The sequence below is a fragment of the Bombina bombina genome, chromosome 2 (assembly GCF_027579735.1).
Source record: "Bombina bombina isolate aBomBom1 chromosome 2, aBomBom1.pri, whole genome shotgun sequence".
Taxonomy (NCBI): Eukaryota; Metazoa; Chordata; class Amphibia; order Anura; family Bombinatoridae; genus Bombina; species Bombina bombina.
Genome location: NC_069500.1, coordinates 1421279254 through 1421286322, shown reverse-complemented (window position 1 = coordinate 1421286322; position 7069 = coordinate 1421279254). Strand labels below are relative to the sequence as shown.

The window sequence follows — 7069 nt, the reverse complement described above, 5'->3', positions numbered from 1 at the left end:
CTCTTTCCAAATCATAAAAAAAGGTGGTTGGCATGTCCCTTTAATGATTGAGCCTGCATTCACTGCTGTAATTATTATTATTAACACTTTTAGCTTTCAGTTTCAACTAGAAATAAAAATACACCTAATTTTTTTTATTTTTTTTTAAAGCGACGCCAACAACACAAGCAGAGCCTGTGAGGAGTAACGAAGTGCCCACTTGTTCTACTTCATCTTCTGCGGTTTCAAGACCACCCAGTGCAGCTGTTTCCAGACCTTCGGCCAGTTTTACACATGGACAATTAATACGCTCAACATCTAATGTTACACACACAGCTTCCTCGGCGGACACACTTCCTGATCTAAGGACCAGCACTCCAGAAACTGGTGTTGGTAGAGCAACTGGTAAGTACTTTACAAATGAATAATTTCAATGTTGTGTGTTTTATCTCTTTTATCTCTCAATTTTTTTTTTTTTATTATTTTTTTTAAATGTCAAATGTCATTATTGACATATTCTATTTCGAGATCTTTTACAGATGGAATGTAATTTGAAGGACAAATAGCAATGATCATAGATTTTCATGAAAGGGACACTGTACAAATTTTTTTAAATGAGGATTCGTGTAGAGCATGCATGCTATTGTAATCAACTTTCTAATGGTTTTAAAATGTATCATTATTTTCTTTTTGAGAATTGATCATAGTATTACATAAGAAAGTTGATAGAAATTCCATGCAATATATCTTATTCTCAAAAAGATTATTTTTGCTTCAGTGTCCAGTTAATTGCAAAATACATTTCCATTAATAATTTTGAATATATAGTTACATTGACAAAAAAACATTTTAATTTTATTTATTTATTTATTTTTATGTTATTTATTTTTTTATAGGTGATTTGGGACGTCTTTTCCAGCGATTGACTGGACATTCATCTCCATTATTTGATGGTATGTATCACATATGTATATATATATAATATAACTTAAATTGGTGTATGACGGTTGTATCTGCTCTCTCCTTCTATTCTATTTCTGCAAGTGTTTTTATAACATTTTATTTTTATTTACTAACAATTTGTTATGTCTTGATCTAGAAGAAGAAAACTCATCAAGGGAGATCACTATCAATCTCATGCCGATAGTGGAAAATCCCATTCAAGATGAACCACCAGGAGGGCATGATGGAAGTGAGACTCCAGATATTCTTGAAGATTTGGGAGATGCACAACCGGATGAAATTCACACACCAGAAAACATTGAGGAACCTGTTGAAACACAGGCACCACCAATTGCACTGCAAACAGGTGGTGTAAATATTGACAATACACCGGCAGAAGGACTATTGGGCGATGTTGCATTGAGGGAAATGTTGACACTTGCAAGGCAATACAGAGAGGACAACAGAGAAATGCAAAATATTATTAACACTAATATTGACCGCTGGGCTGCTCTGTCAGAAAAAAATGTGGAAATAGAAATGCAAAGGAATGAGATAGAAATGCAGAAATTACAGCTGCAAAGAGAGATGTTCCAGTGGCAGAGGCAGATGGATGAAGACAAAAACCAGCAAATTAACAGAGCTTTAACCATCAGTGAAAGGACATTACAATCTCTGTTGGCTATTGTGAGTGAAAGGGAGGGTACAACAGACCCAAAGAGGCCACGTCTGGAGTGAACATTTAATTTATTATTTATAACACTATATTAGTCACTGTTCATTTTTTTTTCATCTATATATTGTTTAATAAGTTATTTTTGTATATTTTAAGTTTAAAATGTTATTATTTAATAAAGACAATTTTTTTTATGGCCAAAAAAAAAGTTTATTTACATAAATTCAAACTCACTTTTGATTCTTCAACACAAAAGTTTTTCTCATTTATTAATTGTCATTCTTCTGACAATCATCATGACAAAACAAAAAATGAAATCAAATAACATATTTACGGTATAAAAAATCTACTTGCTCCATTAACATTCCCAAAGTTGCCCTAATTTTAGAAATGTTTTGTTTAACATGATCTTCAAGACAACTCTGAATACTTTTGTCTGCAGTTTCAATAGTTGATGTTGAAGATAAATCTGTAGAAAAATAAATGCAAAGCAAATTTTAATTCAATTTTCATATACATATTCAATGTATGATAGGGTTTTTCATCACAAATATTACCTCCTGATGTGCTGTTATCTACGTTATCTACTATATTAGCTTCTACACTTATGTCCACTCCTTTAAAGCTTTCATCTGAGCCAACTCCTATTTGAAATATACAATATGTATTAGTTAAAACTTGGATTTTCTTAGATTTAAGATTACTGAGTATGAAACATACCTTTATCTACCATCATTGTTGGTAAAACTTCTATCCTTGGTTGAGTATCATCTGAAGTCAATGCTTCAAATATTGTCACACTATCAGGATTTTGAAATTCTTCCATTTCCATACTAGTTTCCATGTCTTCCATGGTAATATCTACGAACGTAATTACAAAGATAAAGATAGAAAACTATTAAATCAAAAACCTAGGATATATTATTTAAAACAATAATAATAATCATTAAAAGGGACATAGAACCCAATTTCTAAGTTTCATGATTCAGATAGTGCATGCAATTTAAATAAACTTTCTATTTTACTTCATTCTTTTTGTATCTTTATTTGAAAAGCAAGAATCTAAGTTTAGATGCCAGCCCATTTTTGGTGAACCAACTGTGTTGTACTTGCTAATTGGACAGAACCAATCAAAGAGTGCTGTCCATGGTGCTCAACCAAAAATTGGCTGGCTCCTTAGCTTAGATGCCTTCTTTTTCAAATAAAGATAGAAAGTTAATGAGGAAAAAAATGATAATAGAAGTAAACTAGCAACTTGATTAATATTGCATGCTAAAACTTTTTAAGCCAAAACCTAAAATATATGATTTAAAATTTAAATAATAAGTCATTACCTGTCTGTGTCTTTTTATGACAAATTTCATATGGATTTGGAGATAATTCAATATCCAATAGTGTTATTGGCAAAGGTGGAGAAAGAGCTTCACTTCTGGGTGTTTGCACCAACATTGACCTTAGGTAGCGTGGTGGGTGTGCACACTTCATTCTCCTACTTCTCATATCTATAAACATATATATAAAAAAAAATTGGAATAATTTTTTTTTTTAATTATTCCAAGTAATTTTTTGTTTTCAAAACATTCAGTTCTGCATGCTTACTTTTCTAACATGTTTCAATGGTATATAGTAATATATTTATATTTTATCCTACTAACTCAGTTCTGCATGTTTCAATGGTATATACTAATATAGTTATATTTTACTCTACTAACTTTTTGTATGCTAAGTTTTCTAACCTTTTAAGTGTATATAGTAATATAGTTAAATTTTAATCTACTAACTCATTTCTGCATGTTTACTTTTGTAACTTTTTGCAATTGTATATACTAATATAGTCAAAGTAACACTCAGAAAATAATATTGTCCTGGATTCGTCAATGATGACGCAGTTCAAAAATAAACCCTTTTTTTATATTATTAAAAATTATTTAATATATAATTTTGAAACTTACATGTCCTTATCAATCTTCGAATCGATTTATAGTACTTCGGTTCTCTTCTCTTCAAATCACTATATTTTCTAAGACACTGTCGTCTTGTTCTTTTAATTTTTGAAATACGATGCATTCTTCTCAGCATCTCGTATATAATTTTGTCTCTGCATTCCTGTCTCACTCCCCTCACACCACCAATCCGTTTAGGGAAATATTTATCCATGGCATAAACTAATATCACCAATTCTCCAGCACCAAAAGGTTCAGGACGCGACATGTTAGACGATGACGTGATTAATCGTTATGTCAATCATTAGCGCATTGATATAGATATGTATCCCCGAAAAATAGAGAAAAATATAATGTATATGTAGATTAATGTATTTTATGAAGGTTTGTAAATATCGATGTTTATAGTTATTACAAATTATATTTGTTTTCTATACATTTTCTTTGTTTCAGATGTGTTGATATGTATTAAAATTTACTTTGGTTTACAATTGTTATTTTGTTTCTAAACATTTTCTTTGTTTCATATGTGTTTATATGTATTAGAATTTATTTTGGTTTACAATTGTTATTTGGTTTCTAAACATTTCCTTTTTTTTCAGATGTGTTTATATGTATTACAAGTTACTTTGGTTTACAATTGTTAATATATAATGTTTAAAGATTCTAATTTTGTAATAAAATAATTTATTTTGCCATTATTTTCTATATGCCACTATTCTTTTAACAAATCTTGAATGCAAAAATATATTATAAAGGTTAAGAAAATAAGTGTTAAGAGTAAGCCCTTAAGGTATTTATTTGAATATGGGAAAACCTAGTAGCTGTTAAAAATAGAGGTTAGAATAAAACAAATAAAATTAGCAAGTCTTTTTAACTCAAAAATCCTATCTGATAACATAAAGCACTGTTGAATATACTGTCGCTTGTTACAGCTACAATTCAATGACACAATAAAATGAATTAGCATCAGCTATGGAGGGATTACATTACACTAATCACATTATGTAAAAGAGTGAGAGCAGCTGTAGACACTAGTGTGATGTCACAAAGACAATGTATTACCTATAATATATTGTCTGTAATAACTTTGATCATAAACTTTATTTATTTGAAACCTTTGATAATTGAAGAGCAACAACTATTATGTATTTAACTGTTTATCATGAGTGATTTTTAATAACCTTAATTCTTAAAAAAAAAATGGAGACAAGTTAATAAAGAAAGTTTTTTTATTGATCAACTGAAACTTTAATCCTCAAACACAAAATATTGTTCTGAAACCATGTCCCTTGTTGCATTTCCACGCCTATTAGCTTGTTCTACACATATTTCTTCTGGTAAATCATCAGCATCTATTGGATCTTCATCTTCTAATGGACAGCCTCTTTTAATTGCAATATTGTGCAGTATGCAGCAAACCAATATAATTTTTGCAACTTTCTCTGGTGCATACTGCATAGCACCACCAGAATGATCAAGACATCGAAACCGCATTTTCAAAATACCGAAAGTCCTCTCAATAATTCCCCTGGTAGATCGGTGAGCTTCATTGAAACATACTTGACTTCTGGTCTGTGGGTTGTTATAGGGAGTCAACAGCCATTCTGTACATGAGTACCCTCCATCTCCTAATAGAAGATATAATAAATATAAATATTAATATAAGAATAATTATAAAGATTCAGAACTATACAATACAAATTTAAACTATACAGATTACAGTCGACAAATTGGGCGCAATTTTGGTACATTGAAATGAGAAACATATTAGACGCCAGTTATGCTTACCTAGAAGCCATCCGTCAGGCATATTTCCGTCCTCGAACTTCCGGTATAACCCAGTCTGCCTTAAAATGTAAGAATCATGACAGGAGCCAGGAAAGTTAGAACAGACACTGATAATCCTCATGTTGGGGTCACAGACCATCTGGACATTCAAGGAATGGAAATGCTTTCTATTCCTATAGATCTCCTCACGAGCTTGAAGTGGTCTTACAGCAACATGGGTACAGTCTATGGCACCTAGGACATTGGGCATCCCAGCCATCCTATAGAAATTTGACTTTATAGATTGCCATTCTTCAGGGGTAGATGGCAAACAAACATATCGATGAAAAATAACCATCATAGCCCCTATTACTTTGGATAAGTGGCGTGAAAAAGCAGATTGACTCATTCCAATAATGACGCTAGAAACTGCCTGAAAAGAGCCTGTTGCAAAAAAATGCAATGCAGCTAATAGTTCCAGAAGTCCCGGAATAGCTTGTGAACGAGCAGTCATCGGCTCCAAATGATCTTCAATCTCTCGATACAGGTGTAATATCGATTCACGATCAAGCCGGAATCTTTGTATGATCTCTCGGTCAGAAAGGCCGTGCAAACCAACCCGTGGAAGGAATACACGGGGGACTCAAACTCTCCTTCTTCTAACCAATCGATTAGCTACATTTCCAGTATTCTGTCTTCTAGCCCGGATTTGCATCAAACGGAGAATAAACAAAAACAGAATTCTCTCCATAGCTGCTGAAATGAACAATGTAAGTACAATGCTGATATTACTGCCTTTTATATATGTATAGACTGGCGTCTAGTGGCTTTCCTATTGTTTTGTACCTTGGTACGAGGTGGGGGCGGAGATTGACGCGAGCGGACAAATAGATTTTTTAGTACATTCGTTTTTGGCGAGTTGGTGGTCAAATGTGTCTAATTACAGTAAAAAATGGAGAGGTAGCGAGGTATGGCGGATAAGTACGCTCGCAATTTTAAAGATGTGAGTTTTTACATAATTGACGGCTTTGTACATATCAGTTTTGCGAGTTTGGACGCGAGATTTGTTGCGGGTAGCTCGCTGATTGCTTAGTACATGGAGCCCAATAATGATCAGAAATTGGCCGAGTATTTATATGCAGAGAAACCAAGGACCCCAATCTTTTATACGGTCCCAAAAATTCATAAGGATCTTTATAGACCCCCGGGGAGGCCCATAGTCTCCAGTATAGAATCTGTGTTTACAAATATCTCTAAATTCATAGACAAATTGCTGCAACCAGAGGTCATGAAAATGGCCAGTTTTTTTTAGAAAGAGCTAAAATGTTAGAACTGCCTACTAGCCGGTATCTATTATTTACTATGAATGTGAGGAGTCTATACACCTCCATCAAGCACGAAACTGGAGTAGCTATTATGAGAAAGACTCTCATAGTAAGTGGTAGATACACGGTAGAACAATGTTGTTTTATTGAAAAATTGCTCTGTTTAGTCTTATACTGGAATTATTCCCTCTTTCAGGATGACTGGTTTGTCCAGGTGAAGGGAACCGCCATGGGCTCCAACGTCGCCCCATAATACGCCAACTTGTATATGAATGAGTTTGAGGAAAGAAGGGTCTATGAGAATCAGCTATTCAAAAACAACGGGGCTGTTTGGCTTCGTTACATAGACGACGTGTTTGGCGTGTGGTGGGGCGATGTTGGATCCCTTACTAGATTTGTTGGGGAGCTTAACTCAGAGGTAAGGGACCTTCATT

At 33.2% G+C, this 7069-nt stretch overlaps 1 long non-coding RNA gene across 1 annotated transcript; it reads left to right on the top strand.

Moving 5' to 3' along the window:
- The first annotated feature begins 334 nt into the window (after window positions 1-334).
- On the top strand, window positions 335-1202 carry LOC128648337 (uncharacterized). Its single transcript, XR_008400581.1, has 3 exons — window positions 335-384; window positions 876-932; window positions 1079-1202. It is a non-coding gene; the product is annotated as an uncharacterized LOC128648337 (long non-coding RNA).
- Window positions 1203-7069: the final 5867 nt, after the last annotated feature.